This window comes from Cervus elaphus, chromosome 31 (genome assembly GCF_910594005.1).
Source record: "Cervus elaphus chromosome 31, mCerEla1.1, whole genome shotgun sequence".
In the NCBI taxonomy this organism is placed as follows: domain Eukaryota; kingdom Metazoa; phylum Chordata; class Mammalia; order Artiodactyla; family Cervidae; genus Cervus; species Cervus elaphus.
This window is the reverse complement of record NC_057845.1, coordinates 21,827,422-21,853,462: the sequence shown is the minus strand read 5'-3', so window position 1 is coordinate 21,853,462 and position 26,041 is coordinate 21,827,422. Positions and strand designations below refer to the sequence as shown.

General features: G+C 35.6%; 1 protein-coding gene across 3 annotated transcripts in view; it reads left to right on the top strand.

Moving 5' to 3' along the window:
- The window catches only part of LOC122687327, a 716,827-nt gene that overhangs the window by 62,433 nt on the left and 628,353 nt on the right, over positions 1-26,041 (top strand). For all 3 annotated transcript variants that reach the window (XR_006339104.1, XR_006339111.1, XM_043892694.1), the window contains one exon: positions 7,930-8,212. The gene's annotated coding sequence lies outside the window, so the exon portion shown is untranslated. The remainder of the gene's footprint in view (positions 1-7,929; positions 8,213-26,041) is intronic.

Below are 26,041 nucleotides of genomic sequence, written 5' to 3'. Positions count from 1 at the left end.
TATAATCAGTCTGAGTTCAGTATTGGCCATCTGGTGATGTCCAGGTGTAGAATCTTCTCTTGTGTTGTTGGAAGAGGGTGTTTGCTATGACCAGTGTATTTCCTTAGCAAAACTCTATTAGCATTTTCCCTGCTTCATTTTGTACTCCAAGGCCAAATTTGCCTGTTATTCCAGGTATCTCTTGACTTCCTACTTTTGCATTCCAGTCCCCTATAATGAAAAGGACATTTTTGGGTGTTAGTTCTAGAAGGTCCTGTAGGTCTTCATAGAACCATTCAATTTATACTTCTTCAGCATTACTGGTTGGGGTATAGACTTGGATTACACTGATACTGAATCGTTTGCCTTGGAAACGAACAGAGATCAATCTATGGTTTTTGAGATTGCATCCAAGTACTGCATTTTGGACTCTTGTCAAATATGGGGGCTACTCTATTTCTTCCAAGGGATTCTTGCCACAGTAGTAGATATAATGGTCATCTGAATTAAATTTGCCCATTCCAGTCCATTTTAGTTCGCTGATTCCTAAAATGTCGATGTTCACTCTTGTCATCTTCTGTTTGACCACTTCCAATTTGCCTTGACTCATGCACCTGATATTCCAGGTTCTTATGAAATATTGCTCTTTACAGCATTGGACTTTGCTTCCATCACCAGTCACATGCACAACTAGGCACTGTTTTTGCTTTGGCTCCATCTCTTCATTCTTTTCAGGAGTTATTTCTCCACTCTTCTCCAGTAGCATATCAGGTACCTACAGACCTGGGGCGTTCATCTTTCAGTGTCCTATCTTTTTGCCTTTTCATACTGTTTTTGGAGTTCTCAAAGCAAGAATACTGAAGTGGTTTGCCATTCCCTTCTCCAGCGGACCACATGTTGTCAGAACCCTCCAACAGCTAGAGTGTATAGATTGATTTAAAACTACTCCTTAGAGTATGGGAATTCTTCCTCAAGTGTGTAAACTGTGTTTCACCTTCTTCAGAAAATAAGTCTCCAGACTTAATGCTATACTGTGAAATAGGAATTTGCCTACAGACATGGAGTGAAGAAAGAGTTACAAGGATTTGACTTTTTGGTAAGCATAATCTTTGGAGAAGGGAATGGCAACCCACTCCAGTATTCTTGCCTGGAGAGTCCCATGGACGGAGGAGCCTGGCAGGCTGTAGTCCATGGGGTCACAAACAGCTGGACATGACTTAGCAACTAACACAACGCAACCAAAATCTAACCATTTTTCAACTATGCCTCTCTCTGTCCTCATTTCCCAAAGCATCTGGTGCTTCTGATGCTTTAAAATTTCTTGGGAGGTCTTTAGGCTTTATCTGCTGCTGGCTCAAGATCTAGTTTTCTCAGGTCTTATAGGTCAGTCAGTAACTATCCCACTCTCAAAATTTCGCTCCACTTTTAAAAATTTTGTTTTGTTTTCCTTCTTTGTTCTTCCTTATTAATACTACATTTTCTGTAGTTTTAGTACAGTTTTGAGATCATACCTACCTTTTTAACCAGAAGTCCATGAGTATAATATTTTGAAAATAATAAATGAATACACTTTTATCCTGGAAAATCATATTTGCCATATTCCTCTATTGTCATTCTGCTATTTGGCCTCAGTGAAGAAGAATTTCTGAGTGCCACCTCATGAAGGAAGATGGTATTATATGAAAGAAAATATTATATTAGAACAAACAGTCCTAACCCTTCTGACCTAAGTGAGTGTGGGGAAAGACAAATGGAAGAAAAAACAATAGGACATATATGTGTCCTTGCTCTTCTTTCTCTGGGCTAAAGTCCCAAAGTTTTTTTTTTAATTAAATACACCAGTAGATAAATTTGGTGCTGCCACTGAAGGAAGCAGAAGGAAAGAGAGGAGAAACTTCTCATAGCCAAAGAAATTGGGCATAAAATGAAAAAAAAAATGATATGAGAGAATAGCATTGAAACATGTATATTATCATATGTAAAATAGATGACCAGTGCAAATTCAATGCATGAAGCAGGGCACCCAAAGCTGGTGCTTGGGACCACACAGAGGGATGGGGTGGGGAGGGAGGTGGGTAGGGGTTTCAGGATGGTGGGACACATAGATACCCATAGCTGATTTATGTCTATGTATGGAAAAACCACTGCAATATTATAAAGTAATTAGCCTCCAATTAAAATAAATTAATTAATTTTTAAAAAGAGGAGGACTGTAGTCCCTGAATGTGGTGTCGAAAATGAAGACATGGAGATAGTCTACCAGTTCATTATGATCACAAAATTTATAGAGTATTCAAACATTGTTTTGGTGCCCAGATGCATAATGCAATGAGATGGCAACAAAAGCCTGAAGCTGGAATTAAGGGGCTACACATGAAGAAGATACTGAGAGGAGGAAAAAGTGGTGACATGCAATAATTTCAATGTGGGGAGCCAGCACAATGCTTCAATAGGTCCAGATCAGTTACTCTACCTTAGTAAACCCAGACACAGGAATCCAGAGACAAGACAACTCATAGTCAAGAAAATATCATCAAGGACAGATTTCCACTCCTTAGAACCACAAGATCTATAAGTTCATTCCTCCCCCTCTTATTTTAGAGGACAGGGGGATTAAACTTAAGACCTTAACTTATTCAAAAGATGGCTTTTATTGGTTTCCTATTGCTGCTGCAACAAATTACTACATATTAGTGGCTTAAAACCATACAAATGTACTATCTTGTAGTTCTTGAGGTTGGAAGTCCCAAATGGTTGTCACCAGGCTAAAATCAAGGTACTGGGAGGGCTCTGTTTCTGGAGATTCTGAGGTAGAAGCTGTTTCTTTCTTTTTCTAGCTTTTAGAGATTGCCTACCTTCCTAGCTCTCTTCTTCCATTTTAAAGGTCAGCAATGTTGCATTCTTCCATAATCACATCTCTCTCTAACTCTTCTGCTTCCTTCCTCCACTTTAAAGGACCCTTGAGGGTAATTTGGACCTATGCAGATAATCTAGGATAATCTTCCTATTTTAAAATCATCTGATTAGCCACCTTAATTCCATCAGTTTATTTAATTCCCCTTTGCCATGTAATGTAATATAGTTACAGATGCTGAGGATTAAGATGTGGACATTTTTGGAGGACCATTATTATGTCTGCCACACAGGGAATAACTTAGAAGAGGCTATTGAAGCATAAAAGAATGACATAAATTAACTGGAAAATAATTTTCCCTTACTACCTCCAACCACCTAATGGGATGAGCATTTGACAAAAATTAGACCACTTTTTAAATGGGGAAGCTATGTTTTCTTTGTTCGTCTGTGCTGTAGTTCATTTTTTTTCTTTTTTACTTCACTGCACTTATATTATGAGGTACAATCTGATTAACTTTTTTGTTAATGACAGATTTAGCAACCACTGCATAATACAATTTTGGATATATCTTATGGCTTATGTAGAACATTTCTTTTTTATTCATCCTAGATGTTAAAAACAATTTTTACTTAGAAAAAATTATTATCCAAAGACAGATATTTCAGATGCTTGGTGACAACTTCTCAGATGAAAGATTTTCATTTCTCTTTCCAGGTCTTTTTAGGTGATTAATCTGCTTGAATTTTTTTTTTTCTATTGGGTATTTAGATGTCTTAATTTGTTATTTTTTTCATAAAGTGCACCTTTAATAAACAATCTTAATTAAAACAACTGGAAACATTGCAAGAGAAATAAGTTTTACAAACTGTGGTGTAAAGTGCTGTATTTTCATACGTAGTGCACTGCTAACAGTTTTGAGGTCAACATAAATGAGCTTAATCATAACTATGCTCTAAAAGGTATTATTTGGAAACAGATTTATGTATTGGATGATCCAAAAGTGACACCTCTAAAAATCCTGTTTCTCAAATCCCATAAAAATGTTCATTATTAATGAGTTCAAGAATATTCACTTTGAATCCAACACACACACACTGATATTTCAAGCAATGAGTTTGTGGGCACAAAAACAGCCAGATATTTAGAGCTATCCTGATGATTAGCCGCATCTTGTTTTGTCACCTGGATGCTTGTCATTGTGTTGACAAAGACATAAACAGTGGTTTCTTAACGTTGATTACACTGTGAATATTTCCCATACTTATTAAAATGGATTATTTTTTTAATGAGAATGAGTCACATCAGGAGACTGACAAGTTACTCTTTAACGTATTATTTTCACATCTCGAAGTTGGATCTCTGTATGGAATGCCCTTTATTATTTATAAGGTTAATGTGATTGGCTGTTATTTCACATTCTTACAGCCAGTTTGTGCTGAGTTGACTCTTGGTGAGATCATGACTATAAGTCTAAGGTTATGCTTTTGATCTTTATAAAGGGGTTAGTTTAATTCCACTGTGGGAAAACAGACGGCAGTCTCCATACATTATCTTATAAATGCACGTCTTTGATTTTATGGGAAGATGCCATAAATTCCCTATCTTTGGTAAAACTCTACTAGTTAAGAATATCCTGACAACAGGTCAGAACCATATTTTTAATATAGGATGGCAGAGTGATGGGTGGAAATACATTAAGTAGTTACTAATTTTCTTTAGTTTCATGTCTAAAATGAATGGATTCAATCTCCAAGGTATAGCTTAGGTCTAAGTTTTCTAGTACAATGATCCCAAATAAGATTTTACTGCAAAGTTATTTTGGTTTGGGTAGTATGCTAATAGCTCATAGTTGCATTTTGTATTTGAGATGTGAGAAGAATAGGAAAGTATAATACTAAAATATTATGAAAAATGCAATGTTGTTTTCAAATATATCTAGTAACTCAAACTATGACAGAATGTTATAATAAGGAGTAGAAACCCTTGTGTGGTTTAATGAATTGTAGTACTTAAGGAAGGCCTCTTTTATTTCTAGTGGTCATTGCAAATCTCTATTTAAGGGAGTCAGATATGGACTATTAACTAATCTTGTTTTTAAAATTAGCATACTCATCAAAATCCTTTGTATAACAGTGAATTTCCAAATGTGTTCTATGTGCTGCGGCTGCTGCTAAGTCACTTCAGTCGTGTCCGACTCTGTTCTAGGTGCTAGTGGAATCTAAATGTATGTGATATTATGAAACCTTCTCCCCTGTTTTGATTTTTACTTAGCAATAAGGATAACTAGCAATTAAGTATTACCATTTTCCGTTTGGACTTTCATAAGTTTTTTTGTTCAGTGAGAGACCAAAAATTGAGATAACTAGAAGAATTGCAAATTCTTATAATAAAAGGACAGTCATGATTTTATATATATTTATTTCTGTGTGTGTGAGAGAGACAGAGAGAGAGCGAAGGAGAGGAGGAAGGGAGGGAGGGAGGGATGAAAGAGAGAGATGTAGAAGTCTACATATCTTAATTTGATTACCAGGAAATCTTCATGTTTTTCTTGAAGATTTAGAAAGACTATATTTTTTTAGGAAAACCATCAATAAAGTGTTGCAAGTAGCTTCTTAAGTTTTCCTGCAATCACTTAGAGAAGAAGCATCTTACTTTATGTATCAAGTAACCAAATTATGCCTTTGATTTCAGGTGTTTTGATTTCAATGTATGCAGCAGTTCAGAATTATAGATACAGTCATTTCTTATATTATTTTTGTTTTTTATAATTGAGTCTTGTGGTCTCTTACTGGTCTACTTAGGAATTTGCCTCACTTATCCCTCCTACCAAAACTAGATTTTGGGAAAGTGTCGATAGAAGAGCTGTATTAAAAACACAGAGACACACATACACATACACATGCTTACAAAATTCAAAATCAACTTGAATACATTTTATAATACAAATCTTGCAAACATTAATAAAAAGGGGATGATAAAATATGTTGATAAAATAACATTAGTGGGGTTCTTTCTCTGTAGTGGGGATGAATATGTATTATATACATGTATCTATATGGAAATAGATGAGTTACTGTTTCTCCAAATATGCCCACTGTGATGATGAATTCTATTCTTGATTAGAGAATCATAAGGTAAAAATAAAAATATATAAAAAATTTAGGTAAAATTTGGTAAAATTCTATCTTAGAACATAATCAGTGCTTAAAGTTTAGCATTTTGATTTTGGAACAAGAAGTATGTAAATTATAAAATAATGAGAAATGCAGAGCTGCTGAGCACATGCCATTTTCGTAATCTTCTAAGTAGCCAGAAAACAAAATGCAGTTTTATTTACCTGCAAAGATTTGAGCCAGAAATTTCCATTTCAAAATGCTTATTTCTTTACAGTGTGAGTAACTGAATGGCCATGAACAATGCAAATTGCTTTTCCTCCTAGGTTCGTTATACATTTTTTGATAGGTTGTCTACTCAGATCTTTTATTATATAATGAGGTATCTCCCAAATGAAACCCCAAATATCTTTTCTTCCTGGTCATCATATGCTGCCACTCTCCCCCTCAAAATGAATACACTCTGTATGCTGAATCCTGCCTTTTCATCTCCTGCTGCAGAATCAGCGGTCATAACAACTATTCTGTTCATGAATATGTAAATGAAACATGCATAAAATTAAAAAAAAATAGCGGGCGTTTCCCACTTCAGACTGTACCCACCTCTGTTCGACTAATAGAGGAAAAGCAAAGATTTTTGTTTTTCAAGCATTGAGTCATTGTTGCCCAATACGCTGTAATTATGTAACATGGAAATACATAAATGTGACATATGCAAATGCTCATGACGGTTGGACTCCAAATAAATCGGCTTCTATGTATGACTACGGTGATGAATGCAGATTCACTTATTATTTTGCCCTAATGCCTAGTGATAAGGGGTTCATGCCTTAGATCCTCAGTAACCTTTTATTGCTGACTAGGTTCCACCCCTATACCTTACCCCTCTATAAATGGCTAAAATAGTGTTTAAATTATACACGTATGCATGTACACATACACACACTTGAATGTATCTGCACTTTTTTTCTTTTGAAAAGAAGAAGTGATGACTATATCCACTAGAGTGTTCTGGAGGAAGCATTAAGCTCTGGGAAAGAAATAATTGGGGGATTTTATTATTGAAATAAGCAAGCATGTTCATGCATATTTTTCTGGCTTGCATGCCCATGCGCCACTCTGTACAAACAGTGCTATTGCAGCTTGTGCGCAGTAATTAGGTTGATGTAATTATGGTGAAATAAAGACAGCCTCACTGATAATTTCACAGTGACTATTAAAGACATATGTGCTTCCCGTGTACAATAAATGAACCTGAACTGCTGTCAGGGGCTAGGAGGACAGTGTGGCCAGTGCACCTATTGTGTTCCTGCTGCAGAAAGGAGCCTGCCGATTGGCCACTGTCTGCAGCACATAGCTCTGGCTGGTTATAAAGGACTTGTCTAGGGGAGAGCCTGTAGGTACTCCATTGTCTGGTAAAGTTCATATGACTGCATTCTTTTTTTGCAAGGGGGGTGGAGGGAGAGTGGGGAAGGCGGGGGTGTCAGCTCAACTGTAAAAGCTGCACAGATTTTTTTTTTTTCTTTCTCTCTCTCTCTGCCTCTCCATAGATCGTTTCTGCTTCATGCCCTGTCTCATTTCGCATAGCTAAAAAAGAATGCTAATTAAGACCCCTTGTCTTAACCTGAAAATAATGACTCGGATATAATTAGAACTGCTGAGAGTTTAAAATTCTGGGAGGGGACCATAAACATCAGTTATGGTGCTTAGGAGGGAAATGAAGAATTATTTTCCTGTAATCAAGGTAAACATGGGAGAGGGGGTTTCCCTCCTATCTTTTTTTTTTTTTTTAAACTCATTTGAACCAATGGTGTTCTACTGCAGATGAGAGGATACTGTGTTTCAAAAACTATTTTAGCCATCAAATTGAAAGGACACAAATCAGTAGCAATAGAAGCCTTCTTAATCCTCCTTAGGATGCAATTCAGATGAAAGAACTGCTTTTTTTTTTATTTTTCTTTTTGTATGTGTGTGTTATAGATGGATCTGAGAACGCTGTCTGGGCTTGGTGCCAAGTGCTGGCATTCCACAGCAGCGACCGCCTCACAGCCGGGCTGTGGGAAGCAGGAGGGAGACTCTCTTAGGGTGCCACTACTATGGAGACACAGCTGGGCTGAACAAGATTTGCTTCAAACGACAACAAGAGAGACAGAAAGTATCTGGTTCAACCGCTGCCCAAGCAGGCAGGCACCAGAAGAGCTAGCAGCCAATCCGGCCATGCTCGAAGCCAGCTCTGCAGCTCAGCCAATCAGTGACATCACTGGTGAGAAACTCATTTACATCATGCAGTAATGAACTTTGTTTAACATAGCCTCCCCTCTTTCCTGTAACCCCCCCTTCCCTGTATTAGGTCCTTCCATTAATTATTCTGCTGGCATAATTTAAACCGCTATGCAAAAATGTGGCTATATTCTCTCTGATAGCTTCTACCTTCTTTTTCTCCCTCCATGGGTGTTTGCTGTCACTGAAAGTGATTCTGGGTGCAATTCTATTTTGCTTTGACCTTGCCAAATTACCTTCTTCTAAAAAAAAAAAAATCTTAGAAAAAATTAAACATTTATTTTATCTGACCCAACTCCCCACTTAGGAACGGCATGCTTTCGGCAAGTGGGGATTCAGGATTGTGTAAAGTAATGGAGAATAAGTGGGTACATTGTCTTGGAGGTGGCAATTTTTCCAAGAAATCTGCATCTTAGAGCTTCCTTTAACGTGTCCAGATTTTATGCTGCAGTGGCCATTTTTGCATACAGTGCTTTATCCAAAAATCACTTATGTGCATCTGTTACAGGGAGGAAAGTTCACTCTTGTTATATTTTATTCTTTATTGCTCTCAGCCAATGTGTCATTTTATTAATGAATAGAACTGAGGTCATTTCTGGACAGATCTCTCTCTTCCCATCTTAGCACAATGCACCTGATTTGCATCCATTTACGAGAAAAACAGAATGCAAGGACCAATTGAAAAGAAGTTAAGGACGAGCTCACGTATTATTTCAGAATATATCGCAGCCATTTGTTTTTCAGAATGTGTAATATTTAACATCTGCCTTAGTGTTTCTATAAAAATGCCTGATCTCCATTCCCAATGTAATACCTTTAGAAAATTTATTGCTTTGTTATGTAACCAAAAGAGAGCAAGATAAATAATATTTAGGAATGAGTACATTTAATCAGCAGAAAACCTTTGGAAACACAATTTTGCCTTGTACATTTATATTTAGTTTGTCAGAGATAAACTCATTTGTTCTATAGATAACTTAAAAAGCCAAGAACATGTGGCATGTGAAGATTTTCAGGTTGCTTTAGAGAATCCCAAAGAGCGGAAACTGGGTCACACTTAAATGCGATTTCTCTTAAGCCATATCTTTATTGCATATTGGCGTTAAAGGGATACAGTTTTCTAGCAGAGAAGATAGTTTCATTGTCTTCTTTTTTAAAGAATACTTTGAGTATAATTATTCAAAGACATGGAATTTTAAAACATCGACAAGGGTTTCATAACGCTGCATGACTCGTTTAAGAAGCTTAAAGAATATAGTGATAGGCAGAGACACTTTTTAAAGCATATGAAGGATTTAGACGCTAAACCACGGCCCTTTTAATTCATGAGGCATTCCATCATCCCATCATCAGTATTCAGGGAGCGACTGTCCTGAATCAGTCATGAGCTCCCCTGCTGCAGATCCTGTAATTTGAATCATGTGTAATAATATATTATCCTACTGGGGGTCTTCTTTCAGTAGGAGAATGGTTTATACATTCTGCTATAAGAGAACTTTTGGCTTCTAGCCGACTCACAGCCATTACTCACATAGGCAATCATGATCGTCTTCCTTAAGGAATAACATCTGCACGACCTCCCGAGCCAAAACTCCGTAACCTCCCCCACATTCTGAATTATGATTTCTTGGAATTGGGAACACTTGACAAAACTGAGGGAGAAAAATGGAAGGTGTAGAGGAATGGATCGCAGCTTTATTGAGCCTGCAGTTCCCAGTCCTCTGAAATGTCGGAGAGCGGTGAGGAAAGGGTACCTCCAGACAGACCTCAGTGTGTTCATTGGGCTTTGAGACACAAGCTGAAATGTAATGTGTTTTATGAAGACATGGCTGCCTCTGTGTTTTCCTCTGGACATCCTAGCAAGGTCCTGCAAAGGGCGTGGCAGCACAGGAGAATAAATGGAGGGTGGAGATGGTTGTCAGGGCAGAGAAGTCTTGCCCTAAATCAGGAAGGAAGCCATGTGATAAAGCAGGAACCATTTGACCCAAGAGCGAAAAGTTCAAGGAGTGGCTCTGATTCTTTCTCTTGTTCTGACCTTGATCTGATAATGTTCACCTCTGTTATTCCTTATCTGTGAGAATTCAATACCCTGCTAGCATAGAGTTGTATGGAATACTCCTCCATTACACACTCCTGCCTTTTTTTAGATATCTGAATCCTTCTTTGCTTAGTGAATCCTAGGGGCTAGGTTAAGCGTTCCCTCTTCTGTGAAACCTTTTCAAATCACTGTGGCCAGAACCTCTCACTTTTCCATCACTCTCTTTGTGCTTCCATTATTGTGTGTGTGGCAGTCAGCATTGCTCTAGGGCCACGTGTGTGCCTATTTTTCCCACTAGACTGAAAGCCCCTTGGGGCCAGAGACATGTTGAATTCATCCCACCATCTCTAGTTCTAAGGATAATATTATGCTTCTAAGTTTTAAGTCAGTGTTCTAATTAATAAGTTAAAATTGCATTGTAATTTGTAGAGGGAGGGTTTACAAATTCCAGTTACTGTTGTTGTCGTCAACTATCGCTACTGTGACACCACAAATATCAGTTTTACCTTGTTTGTTTTACGTCTCTCTTTGCACTGGCCGTTTACTATCAAGCTCAGAGTAAATGGTTGTTACATTATTTTCCTTAAATAACCAGCTCTGGGAGTTGTGAATCTTTTCATTTATCAAGTGTGGAATTAAGCTGACTTAGCCCGGTGTTTTAAAACTTAAAGATAAATGAAATTGATGTAGATTAATTGTAAAAGAGCCAGGATAAGCAAATTACGGTATTGAGCTCAACTGTTAATGATAGGAAAGAATTAATTACTTAGAAGACGTAAGCAATTAATGTTGAAATGCTCAGGAAATGTGAAATCTTGAGTCCTAGTGTTATCACTGAGATATTATGCATTTTTAATCTACAAGCTAGTATAGTAATCTTTTAAGAGTATATTTCTATGTGTTTTGATATAATCTGATAACCTTTGGGGAAAATATGGTTGATTTTATGCTACTCATCTATAGAAGTTCACACTTTTGCCTACCGTACTTACTGCAAAGTGGAAATTAATTTCTTCGCATACAGTGATATTCTTTTTAGAATGTTTGCAAGTAGTGTTTAGATTTTAAAAATTATTCTTCCGACTGCTCAGTGCATTTTATTAGAAAAGAATGAAATAACTAGAAAATAGATACATTTTTGCTTTTTACAACTAGGAAAATAGAAATTTTAGTACTGGAAATCAGCTAAAGTCCCTATTTTGTAAAAGTCTTAGAGGGGAAATATATCTTACCCAAGAATGTGTTCTATCAATTTTCTAGGACATCTGAAACTGTTATAAAGAATTCAGAAAGACTCGTTCATTATTCTTCCCACGCCACCAGATAATCTGTACTTTTAAAATCAGCCAGATAGGATTATACAATTTTATAGTGCTAACATAAATTATATTCACTTATGTGATCCAACACACTGTGTGTATATAGGATTCCTATTTTATGGTTGAAAACAAGAAACCTGGACATATTGAAATGTATTTTTTCCACTACCTTATAACGATGTAATCAACTATAATAAATTATCATTCATATTAGAATTCTTTAAAATAGTTTTGACTGTGACAAAGAAAAAATGGAAACCTGATATCTGAGTTCACATTGCAGTGGTTTTGAATTTAACTAACACAAATATTGTATCTTAAATTATAGGATTGGTTGTATAGATTTGGGTGGGGCCAATCTGAACTTTTTTTTTAATCAATGAGTTGTACTGTTAGAACTGACAGTTGCTTTTCCCTGCTGGTTTTAGGTTATCTCAACAATGATTTCTTCTAACCCAATATTTAAAAGTAGATTTCCGAACCTTACAAATACTGAGAGATGGATTATGTCCACTTAGGGAACAAATGTTTCTCAAATTCAGTAAAAATAGTAGAGGTCTCTCCAGCTCTTCTATTCAGAATATGATGTTTAGCAGCATGTAGAATGATTGAGTAACTGTGGAACATCTTAATTAAAGAAAAAGAAATGTTACTTTGCATCATGGTTTGAGACATCATAACTGAAAGTCTTTGCATCTAAATGATATTGCTGTCTTTTCTAAACTTATTAAAATAGTGAAAAATTAGACAAAAGCGATAAAGCATTTCCCTTCATGTTGGTGATTTTTTGATATCATAATCGTATGATTCTTGTTTCAAAATTAACTCTTGATCAGCAAAGTGGGGCTAAATCACCTATGCTTATACAATAAATCCATAAGGTTTTGACTGAGAATCACTTATTTGTAAGATGGCAAAGGAATGAAACTGGCCTAAAAAACTTGCATATTCTAGCATTTTTTAAAACTTAGCCCTTAAAGCAATCAATATCAAGAGCAATATCAAGTACATTTAGGAACATAATGAGTATTTTCATAACACTGATGATAATGTCTTACTATTAATGAGCAATACATGGCTCTATAACTGGTTGCTGGTTCAAGAAGAGGAAAAAAATGATGTGGATTAATGGCTGATACTTACCTGGGTGTCATATATGTACCCATGTCCTTTGGTATTATTACCTTCATTTTGTCAAAATCACGAACTAAGACACAGCAAAACTGGGATTCAGTCCAAAGATTTTGACTTGAGAGCCCATATTCTTAACCCCTGAGCCCAAATTGAATAACAGTACAGGTGCTATTGCTGTTTGGCTCCAGGAATTTCCCTATATTATGTTCAAAATAGTTTATCTGGTTCATTTTTTTAGATATTCACACATAGGTTTGCTTTTATATTTTATAAATCACTTTGAAAGCTACTGACCTAGCTATAATATCTAGATTAATATGTTCTATTTTTCTATTCATATAACAATTCAGATTACTTAAGGTAATACATGCAAAAGCAATTTTGTAACAGTAAAGTACTAGACGAATGTAAGGTCATGATATTATTAAAATGCCTTTGCCAGTGTGAATCACTAAAAAATATTATTAGACTAAATATTACCATTTTTTCTTTTCTCTAGATACATTAGTTATTAAATATGTCACCTACTTTATGAGAAAATTAATGCTAATTGATTTGACAATTGCAGAATGTCACTTAACAGTCTCACTGGATCCTGACTATCCTGACACTTAAGGCATTTCAGCTTTCTTAGTCCTCATTACACATCTGTTTATAACCCACTGCAGTCCATGGGATGCTGAAAAAGAGGATCTCTCTGTTACTGAAAAAAGTGAAAGTGTTAGTCGTTCAGTCGAGCTTGACTGTTTGCTACCCCATGGAGTGTAGCCCGCCAGGCTCTTCTGTCCATGAAATTCTCCAGGCAAGAATACTGGAGTGTGTAGCCATCCCTTCTGTAGGGGATCTTCCTGACCCAGGGGTTGAACCTGGGTCTCTTGCATTGCAGGCAAATTCTTTACCATCTGAGCCACTATTTACTGATAAATCTTGTGGCTGATACTAGATTTTCTAGCTTTTACTTTGTGGTCAGGACAAGGGATCTAGTCACAAGTTGTCAAATTTACAGAATAAGTTTAATTTAGGGAAAACAGAAGAGAAAACAGAAGTATGGTTAATCTCTTCCTTTTCAGAGTGAATTATTGTCTGGTTTCTCCTTCAGTTTTCTTACTGTTTCTTCCTCAAACATGTCATATACTTAGCATGTGCTAGAAACTGTGCAGACAATAAATCTATCCTCTTGAAACTCTAGTTAAACATTGTTATTAATGTTCATTTGGAAGTCAGTATGTATTACTATAAAATTAGAGTTTGACTGTTTAGTCTTGTTGCATAATGTATGGTCACATCTCATCCAAAAAAAAAAAAAAAACAACAACCTAGAAAAGCAACAGTTTTGAGCCCTATGATTCTCATTTGAGTTTATTCCATTTTATCTGTGGTTCTATGATTCTGACACCTAGAATTTAAGAGACTGCTCCTTGGAAAGTATAATGAATGTAGGCAGAAGCAGGACTAAATCTGTATTAGGAAGACACTAGGCCCATTGATGTGTTTTAAGGCTCATTAGCAGTTTTCAGGGTCACGTTGTGTTTCCTATGCCCTGCATTATCCTCCTGTACAGTTAGAGCTTGATAATTATTTTTTCCTCACAAGGTTTCTTTATTTTAATGTTACTAACAATTTTCTATTTGTGGGCAAGAATTAAGGTCAGTGTTGTAGTTTCTCTCATTGCTTTCTTAACCTGCCCAGAAAAGTATTTAAGCAAAGTATTTAAGGTGTTTATTTTTGGGATGTTTCCTTTTACACAATGAAAAGCAGAGCTAATAATAAGGAAACCTATGTCAATTAATTAAAAACAATTAAAAACTTAATTATCACTTAACTTTGTGGGGGCAGTTTAGAAGTGGTCAGGAGAACTGCCATCTATGGTCAAATGCCTAGTTCTGAATCTAGACTCCCATTCTCACTACATATATAACCTTGTAACCATATGCTATAAGTTATGTAACTTCTCTGTGCCTTGGTTTTCTCATTTATCCAAATGATAAAGGTTGTGAGGATTCTGTGCATTTTTGCAAAATATGGTGATATAAAGATGGACAAACTCGTGGTTTCTATTTTTCAAAGTGCAGAATATAGTTGAGGAGTGTGAATAAGTGAGTGAATGAATATGTAGGTGTGTTCAGTCAGTCATGTCTGACTCTTTACAGCTCCGGGAACTGTAGCCCACTAGGCTTCTCTCTCCATGGAATTTTTCAGGTAAGAATACTGGAGCAGATTGCCATTTCCTCCTCCAGGAGATCTTTCCAATCCAGGCATCAGATCAGCTTCTTACATGTCCTGCATAGGTAGGCAGGTTCTTTAATAGTAGCACCATCTGAGAAGCCAGGTGTGTATGTGTATTTATATATTTAAGTAAACAGTAATACAATATAGTTTAATCAAGATATGTCCCTGCTTGTGTAAATACTTTTGTTTACTGATTCTACTAAACCAATTCAATCAGCTTTTCCTTTAAGTGAATAAGTTGTCAAGTTATTGCTATAATTATCAGTTTTATCCCATCAAATATTGGTTTGATTAAAGTTTCTAAAATATTGTATAATATTTTAATAAAATTGGTATAATTTTAAAAATCCAGGCAACTAATATTATTTAATATTAATTTATTCTACTTTTTCCTTCCTTATGGGTTGGATTTGTCAAAAAAGAGTTCTAAGATACATGTAAAAATGCATAAAAACACATATTTTGATTTTTTTCAGATTCTGTGATGCCCTGGAATGACCAGTGATAGGTTCCTAATCAATGGCATTCTGTACAGAAACTTAACCCACAGTTCAAGTGTCTAATGCCCATGAGTCAGATAATTGATATGCACTTTCCTATAGCAATCTGTGTTATTCTCAGGAAGAAAGAGATAGATTGTAAGCAGAAGGCCCAGATTAGAAGCCTCACTTTTCTTATTATAAGATAAGGATAGTTATAATGACTACTAAAGAAAGATAATTAGCAGGTGAAGTAAGAAGACCTGCAGAATAATGTTAGGCTTTCTCTCTCTTCTGTGGGCATTGCAAAGCCTGTTCAAGTGCATGCTTAAATGTCAATAAGAGCAATATGATTTCAATAAATGCCAGTTTCTAAGGAGACTTCTAGTATTATACGTTCTATAGACTACAGAATAAGATTGCTTTTATTTGCACTTCAAATCAAAATCTCCATTAATTTGACTGATTTGAGGGGATTGTGAGTGCAATTTAATTGCATCAGATTTTTATAAATCTTAACTTAGGTATGACTGAGACTAAAAATAGTTGCATTTTTAAAAGAGGTACAAGATTTCTTTCTCCCTACTCTCAAGGGCTTAACATATTTGAGTAGATAAAAGAATCAGTAAGGATCTCTGATGATGAAGGCAGAGGGATGTTCAAAAGCATACAGATTTTGAGATGCAACTAATTGTCAGAAGTATAATTAAGGTGCAGAAATAATATCCCATAGTCAATATCATATTTTAGCTCTTATGTGTCAGTTTTATGATTTCATCTCATTTATAAGGTTTGTAACTATTTACTTCAAGCTCTATGCATGTTTTTTCATGGTGTCAATAATGATGATGGTGACTGAACTTTGTCATGATATCTCATAGGTATAATTATTGGTTAAAAGGTAAGAAGAGCAAAGAAATTACATGTTGTTTGAGAGTGTATTATGGTAGGGTTGTCTTTTAATAATCCCTGCTCCCATTTTTCTTTTAAACAGCAATTAACTAACATCCTATTAAGCATCATAGTCTTGAATGTCAGTGTCATTGTGCATTACGATCTGTTTGGATTTTCAATTCTTTAAAGCTATTCATTTTTCTCTGGAGTTAAATTTTACCAGTTCCTTCCCTGCAGTGATGGTCTCAGATTCTTCAAAATGTCATTAATTATTTTTTACCTTTGTTATTTAATAATCTGACCAGGGTTATTACCACTGTAGAAACATGTCCTTCCACTAGATATAGACTTTAGTATGGTGTCTATGAAAGAGACCATACATACTATTTCCCCAGGGACACTTCAAGTTAATGTCTGATATCCTGGGTAGTTACTAAAGATGTGTGCTTTCATTTCCATAATAACCCATTTTAGATTTGTAATTATGTGGTCCTTCTATAATGTAAAGGTATGCTGTGCTGTGCTTGGTCATGTCTGACTCTTTGCAACCCCGTGTACTGTAGCCCGCCAGGCTCCTCTGTCCATGGGGATGCTTCAGGCAAGAATACTGGGGTGGGTTGCCATGCCCTCCTCCAGGGAATCTTCCCAACCCAGAGATTGAACCCAGGTCTCCTGCATTGCAGGCGGATTCTTTACCATCTGAGTCACCAGGGAAGCCCATAATATAAAGGTAACTCCTGCATTTTTTGCCAAATTTATATTTTCAAGATCATATTTTGTTACATTCATAGGGTTATTTGTACTTTGCTGATCATACAAACTGAGTTTAGGTTTTGAAAGTGTGGTTGCAATAGTAATAGATAATTTTGTTAACATGTGTTAGACACTCAGTGAGTAATAGATGAATTAAATTCTCTTACTTGAACATCAGATGTCATTAGTACTGTGGTCTACACCAAGACCAGGAAGGAGTCGAGGAGGTTAATTCTTTTGACAAGTGTTGGCTAAGTACTGTGTGCGCCAGTCTGCCATCAGCACAGAACACAGCAGTGAAGCGAAGTCCCGTGTTCTCATGGAAGTTTTGTTCTTGAGGTCCTTTATAGGGTAATAATATAAGGTATGTTGATGAGATTCTGCTTTCTTATACAAATCACTTGGATTAAAAGAAGTCTTTATTTCTAAACCCAGTCTAAGTAAGGCTGCTGCACAATATAGGCTAACTTTATACAGTGAATTCCTACTGGGCATATTCTTCTTTTACTCAATAGTTTACCTGACACCTTAGGCCCTCCTGAAGTTGATGGTGCCAGTTGCCTGTGATTTTTAATTATAATTTAATAAAGAAGAGGCATAGAAAATAAAATTCCTACTAGTCTTGATATCTTCTGTGTTGTAACCAACATGTAAATGTACATGGCTAATTTATTACTTCATTTGTCTTTGAAAATTTTTCTCTTCCCTTACTGAGAAAGAGAGGCTATTGTCATTTTCTACCAAATGTATATAATTCATTTTTAAAACTGCATCCTAGAGCTTTTCAAATGATTTGTTTGGAGAAAGCAAGTTCTCTTGTTTGGTTCTTCATAAAGCCCATGAATATTTAAAAATTTTATTGACTTATGTTATGGCCATAAAAGAAATAATCAGCAATTTATATGACAACAGTACTTATTCAAAATGAGAACAATCATATAATAAAAACAGAGCTATTTAGTGTTTGAAATAGACTTAAGATGATCTAGTTTAATTCCCTTATTTTTCAAATGGGCATAAGAAGTATGGCCAGGAAATGATATTTGACTTGCCCAAGTTCACAGAATAGTTTGCAGTAGACTCAGAAAAAAGAAGTAATTTTTTGGTTGTTTTGCTTTTTTAAAAAATTCTGATTTTAACAGTAATATATTTTTTTGCTGAAATACATATTTCTGATTATAAAAGTAAAATTATAAACTTGAAAAATTCAAGAAGGATATGGAAAAAATGTCTCATTAAATTATTGCATGTAAGTTACTGTGGTTACAAAACTATTTAAAAATATATATATATATATCTTTTGAATAATGAAGTTCCTCCTTATAAATGATTTTGTAAATTTTTTTAAATGCTAAAAGATGCATGATATTATGTGGTATCATGGAACGGATGTACATTTGGACTAAAAATAAAGGAAGAAGTAGCTCATAAGATAGATGTAGGAAAACCCTGGATTTTTGAATTACAAATTATAATGAGATGATACAGGATAAATGTAGAAGCTAATATAACTACATCAATATATTTGTTGAGAAGGAAATGGCAGCCCACTCCAGTATTCTTGTCTGGAAATTTCCATGGACAGAGGAGCCTGGTGGGCTACAGTCCATGGGTTTGTAAAGAGTTGGACACGACTTAGTGACTGAGCATGCATGGACGCGATGTGTTTGATAAAAATATTTATTTTGTGGTAAATTCATTGGAGATACATCAGAGTAATAATGCTATTACCAATGTGGACACACTACTTCTGGACAGTGTCTCTTCTCTCCACATGCATTCTGAATTATACGTATTCTCTTAAATCTGGTCTTTCTTTCTTTTATATCACCTCCCTTTCAACCAACTCCTTCCTTCTAGCACTCAGAAATCCCCAATTTTTACCCATCATAGACAAACAAACAGTAACAACCATCTCCCATGAACCTGTTTCCTTTTACTCTCTCATTCTTCGATGCTATTGCTAGTTGGCAGATCAGAAGAGCAGAGAAACTAACCAAGTTAGGACAAACTGTGTGACTTCTCTGCACCTGGGAAAAGTTAATCACTTTATGTTTTATAAAACCTGACATAATCTTTTTAAAGATAGCTTTATTGAATGATTTGTGATGTCTCTTTCATCTCGAAAATTAGATGAAGTTAAGGGAGAAGAGAGGCAATTGCCCATAGAAGCTACTTATTCATAGTATATAATTTATAGCCATGATTTCATTTGCACTGATTTGTTTTGAGATTCAAAATAAACCTGTCCACTCTCAGGTTTCTAATGGTACAAGCATGATAGTGCAGTCAAATTATTTTAAATGAAGATCAAGAAAATACTCTATTTTTTTAAATGAAATAAACTTTGTGTGCCTTAGGAAAAAAAAACCCTGAACTTAAAGTCCGTTGGACTTGAAGTTAACCCAAAATCCTCTGTAGGAGAATAGGAATCAAAACATCTCAGTTCTGTTGCTGGCTATGCTACCAGCCGTTTGTGTGACATTAGAAAACAATGGCATAGCCATTTATACAACGATGGACATGAGTCCAGGTAAGGTATTTCACCATCACTTCTCCTTTTTAGAAGTGAAGTACTTTCTTCAAGTGAAATTCAGTTAGAAACCCCAAATATAGAACAGATGAAATTGTACTCCTCTGGTTGGACTAGAGGTGGGACCTTAGAGCCATAACCTTTCATCTCTCTTACACTTCGTGTGGTGCTCAAGGTGCGCTGGGGAAGCCTCAGAACTCCGTGAGGCTGAAGCCACTGGAGCAGGTAATCTTTTAGGCTCCTTAGGTTTTGAAATCAGACTGACAATGTGTTTTCATTTTTGTTTTTGCTTTCATCAACTGCTAATAAATAAATATAAATAAAATATCCACTAGATGGCAGTAGATCAAATCTTTGTTCTGATCGTTTCAGTTGACAATCTTCAGTCCAGTATTTAAGTACATATTTGGATTACTTACAAAGCTTTCAAAATAATTCCATCTTACCATAGTTTATATTTTGAAATTCTTCTTCAGCCTCTCAATTTATTTTCACTTCATGTCCTATTTTCAGGGCATTGCGGAATTACTGGTTAGTCCAACAGTCTTTATGACTTGCCCTGGCCTTGGGAACTTTAATTGCATAATATTCAAATAAATAAACATCCTTGATCATTTAAATTTATTCATAATGCTATGAGCATGGTAGGCTGCATTATTCTGTGTATTAATGTTTCAGGGAGGAGATGATGTCAGGTCACAGTAAATGATGGGAGTTCCTGATGAGGATAACCAGGCAAGTGAGTTTAGCCCGGGAAGGAAGCTGCTAGATGCTTCCAACATTCAAAGTACTGCAGTCTGGTGGAAGAATAGAACAATTACTGCCTCCTGCAGGATTCAGATGGTTTTCCAGGACCCAACGGTTCTGAGATGGTTAGATAGCATCACTGACTCAATGGATATGAATTTGAGCAAACTCCGGGAGATAGGGTAGGACAGGGAAGCCTGGCGTGCTGCAGTCCGTGGGGTCACAAAGAGTCGGACACAACTGAGCCCCTGAACAGCAATGACAGCAGTTCTTGTAACTTCATGTCAACACTGAGCCCCCTCAAAGTTGCTACCTGCTCCTTATTTTTGGCCTCATTTATTTAGACTCCTCATGAGAGAAACTGGGTGAATTTGTTGTCATTTTACATAGTGATAAAGTTGAAAGTTGTCCTAGTGGCCCAGCCCACATCACAAATCTAAACCTAAGTCACTCTAGAAAACCTAACACGCATCATTACAATCCTCCAGCTCAGCTTTAGCTAGCTCACCTTACCCTAGCAAGTCAGACCTGCTAGCCTTTTAAGGAAATTCTCAGCCTCCTAGGTAAGCATTCCTTGTTTTTTTGTGTCTCTTCTATAACTCTATAAAACCTATAAAACTTGCTCTTGCTCCAAATCCCTTGGTAACGGGGCTTTTCTGTTTCTGAGACAATGTACTTCCCCAATCCATAGCTTGTTTTCCCTTGAATAAAGGACATTAAGTTTCTTACTCCATTCTTTTTATTTTGTCATCTTACAATAGAGCACCCCTTATAAGCAGTCTTTAAGCGTCCTTAAATCCAGTTGGATTACACCGAGGACAGTTTTGTCCGTAAAATGGTCAAGGTAAAAGATGAAAGTTTTGGCCTATTTTCTAGGTGAAATTAGTAATAGCCCCCTGTTTTATTCTCAGGATGGTTCCAATTAGTATGATACATTTCATTATTACCTGTATACATTGTCTTCTTTGCCTTGACCTAGTTCCTGCTCTTCAGGCCAGGGTAATGTGGCCAAGACTTGGATAATGTGAAAAGCATTGCCTGAAGCTACTTACTTAGGAAGCAGTTGTGGGCCACAGGCATTTTAAGTTATATGGACTCCCAATTGTGAAGTCCTTAGAATAAAGGAAAAGAATTTAAAGAAGCAATTTAACTTTAAATTCAGGTTTCTACTTCATTAGTTCAATTTTATCTGCAAGATACAGTCTTTTCTAATGCATTATGGAAACTAGAATATGATTTTCATCAATAAGGAAAATTATAAAGCTAGCAAAGAATTTAAGTGGTTTGCCTGTATTACCTTATAAATACCAGAGAAAATTCTAAATTAGAGCCTTAAAGATGGTGAATTCACCATCTCTTCTGCATAAATAGTAGATTAAGTCTTTTAATTATTACTCAATACTAATTCATATCACCACTGAATGTATGAGAAGCAGTTATCTTTCCATCTAAGTCATTACCCAAAATTCTCTAATAATCATATCTTTAGATCTTTAAATACTTTCCCCTCACATTGGTCCTCTGTCATTTTAATTGAATGGACTTAATGTAGCAAATCATACATTGCAAAATCTATTTTTTGCCCTCAGAACAGTTTTATCATGAACAAACGCTAAGGGACTGTTTGAAATGTTTCACCCAAAGAGATTGAGGAACATTCTTTTTCAAAATGTAGAGAGTCATTTTTTCCCCCCGGGATGATCTTTTTGTTTCTTTCCATATAGAACATAGAAAGATAGATTAAATAACTAGAGACATGTTGTTTAGAATTACTTCAGGAATCCTTGTTTTCTAGCTATCAGAGATGGCTCCTAAAGACATTTGTGCACAGCTTTTTCTCTGAAAATTATTTATTTCATTTGTGGTATTTTGGACATCATCATACAAAGTTGAAGGGCAGTGAATATAACATTCTCGCAAATGTTGCTGTATTACTTTTAGTAGATACAGTATAGAAATAGTTACTTGTTTAGTGTAAAATCTCCTATGTCTTTCTGAAAGATTCACTTCTGTTCACTAGAAAATCCTGTTTCTTTTTCCTCTTTTTGAGTACAAAGAAAGACTAGGTTCCCTAACCCCTTAGAAGTTAGGTGGCACAATGTGACTAGTTCTGGCCAACGAAATGTGATCAGAAGTCATCAATCACTTCTGAAAGATCTCTGCGGAGTCACATGCCCCCTCTCCTTGTTCTTCCCATCACCGTGGCAGTGGGAACATGTACTGAGATAGCAGAGCCCCAGGGTAGAAACAGCCTGGATTTCCAAGACTGATTTCAAAAGAGCTAAGTGAAGTGAAGTTGCAGCGAAAGATGCTCAGTTGTGTCTGACTCTTTGCAACCCCATGGACTGTATGTATTCTCCAGGCCAGAATACTGGAGTGGGTAGCCTTTCCCTTCTCCAGGGGATCTTCCCAACCCAGGGATAGAACTGCATTGCAGGCATATTCTTCACCAGCTGAGCCACAAAGGAAGCCCTCAAAGGAGCTAAGTGGAAGTGAAATAGAGTGAAGTAAAATATTCTAAATACTAACTAAAAAAAATAATTCTATGTCATAATTTCAGATTTGTTATCATAGTGCAACCTGAACTTTTTTGACTAACACAGGCATTGTTTGAAGTTTAGTTTTGCTGTTTAATTTTTTTTTTACTTGGTTAGTCCTTGCCATAACTGAGATTCTTTAAAGCAAGTATTAAGACAGGTCATTATTTCAAAGCAATAAAAACATGAAATTAGACTCTTCTGTAAACAATTTTAATTTAACTGAAGTACAGAAAGTTTCCCAGAACCTGTAGGATTATTTTACCCACAATATTTAATCTGTAAGAAGAATTCTTAAAAGAAAGGAAGGAAAAGTCTATAATATCCCATAGTTTGTGGTTTAAAAGATCAATTTGTAACAGTATAAATAAATAAATTATGATTATATAATTAATGAATAAATTATAATTTGGGGTTTTAATTTTAAAATAGTGTGAAACTAGCAAAATGTTTCTAAGACACATAAACTGTTTTAGCAGAAGAACATATAAGGGTTCACCTCATAGATATGCAGCTGTGTCCTGCTTTGCTTGGGATGGTCACAGTTTATGTGCATTGTCTGGTAATTCATAATACTGTCCTCTTCATTCAAGGACAGTGCTAAATTAGATGATACATTGTATTGTATGTTTATGGGGCCAGACTCTACAGTGATAGTTTGGAAAACATGTATGTGGTACAGCTAAGTGTTTTTCTTTCTTAGTTCTGTGGAATATATCACTGCATGGAAGTAACATTATATGGGGTTATTAGATGTCCAGACTAGCCCACAAAAGGTTTTTAAATTCATAACTGAGTTAAACCATAGTGATTAGTAAATGTAAAATAAAATGTTTTAGGTTTTTGTGGATTGGTTCAGGTTTCTAATCATTGTGTATATAAAACACTTCATTAAATGAAAAATGTGGTCTAGTTTCCAATAACTAACTTACCAAGGAGTTTATAATATAGATATTTTTTCATTTGGGCATAAACAGTGGATTTTATATGCAACTTTAATTATTAGTAGTAATAATATTTTATTTTTATTGTGGAAAAATTTGAAGATACTGAAAGTAAGTAATGGTCTATTAAACTACCATGCTGCTATTACCCCAGTCCAAATAACCACCAGTTAATGGCCAGTTCTCTCCTATCCCTACTCCCATCTAACTTCTTCCTCCTATATTATTTTGAAGTAAATCCAGGCATCCTATCATTTTATCTTACAAATTTCAACATTTATCTCCAAATGATAAGTACTCTTTAATAAATGTAACATTTATCATTTTCATATAATAGTATATGTTTGACAAATGTTTGTCAGAATAGGTTTAGGTTGAAGAGTAACATGTCACTATTTAGTTACATTAAATTGATACTATCTCTTGGACTAACATTCTCCCCATTTCACCTTTATCAGAACAAATTACCTTTAAGCATTCCAAAAGTAAACTCTAAATTTCCCTTTAGACAATTTAGAAGTGTATGTACACACTCCAATCCAGAGATCAAGGAGCTGTGAAGATGTGTTCTGCAGCTGTCTCCCTTTGAAGTTCTCTGTTCTGACACTTCAGATAACAGTATAACTCAGGTTTCCAGGGAACTGATCAGTCTACCCTTCAAAGAAGAGGTGAATACCTTAGCTTGACAGGTTAACTTCAAGAAAGGTAATCCTAATAAATAGAACTTACAGAGTAAATGTTAAAAGGACTGAAAAATACCTTTTACTGGCCTATTTACAGAGACTAGGGAGCAGCAGCATATTATAAACAAATCTTATTTTCTTTGTGCTAAAATCCTCCCAGCATAATCTTTTAATGTACTTTGCAGGATTTGTAGGAAAGGAAAATTATTGCCTTTCTGTTTCATATTTCAGAATGTCATTAAGCCATATCTCTGATTTGTTTAAAAAGAGAAAGCCAAAACAAGTTTTTTTCCTTTACCAAATATGTAATTTGAAGAAGAAAGAAGGGAATTTATTTGGTATAGATTGTATTTTTATTTTTATATTTTTAGATTGTATTTTTAGAGAAATTTGGCTGGCTGCAACAGATTATTTATATATTGTACCAATTTCCTTGTCTCATATATATGCTTTTGTTTAGATGTAAATGATATAAAATGATTAGAAGATAGAAGTTGTGTTGCTTATTTGGGGAGTTGGAAACAGGGTTCATCTTAATTGGATTACTAGTTTTCCTTTTTTCCTCTTGTGTATCAGTGGCATGTGGACAGCATTTAACTGAAAGCATTTGATGTAGATTCCAGTGCAGATGTAAGCAGCATATTAAAGGGAATAGTCCTGTTTCTACTATTTATTAGCCATGTAACCAAGGTCAGACCTTGATTTCCTAGTCATATAATGATAGTAATAACATTTTTAAATCTATAAAAGTATTTTATGTATTAAATAGGAGAGATTTTTTAAGCAAGTCTATTTTTGTATTTATGTATAAAGTAATACTAAAATTTTAAGGGTACAGTTTATTGTGTTGATAAACACATATCCACTGTGCCACATTGGAAGCCCACATACATTCATGTCACAAACCTCATAATCATGATAGAGAACATTTCCTTCACCTACAAAAGTTTTCTCATGGCCCCGCATAGTCAGTCCCCTTCACTAACCTTCAGCTTCTGTCGACCACTGATTTGCCTTCTGTCCTTCCAGGTTTGCATTTTCTGAAACTCCATGTAAATGGAATCGTGTGGAATCATGTGGTGTGCAGTCATTCATGTCTGGCCTTTTTCACTCAGTGCAATGCTTTTGTTATACACTTTGTTAAGGGTGTCAATAGTCCTTTCTCATTTACTGCTAAATAGTATTCTGTATTAAATGAATATACCTCTACTTGATGGACATTTGGATTGTTTCCAGTTTTGGATATTTAGGAATAAAACTTCTATGAATATTCACCTACAGATCTTTATGTGGACCTAGATTTTATTTGCTATAGATAAATGCACAGAAATGAATTGCTGGGTTGTATGGTTTAGTTCAGTCAGTTCAGTTCAGTCACTCAGTCATGTCCAACTCTTTGCGACCCCATGAATCGCAGCATGCCAGGCCTCCCTGTCCATCACCAACTCCTGGAGTTTACTCAAACTCATGTCCATTGAGTCAATGATGCCATCCAGCCATCTCATCCTCTGTCACCCCCTTC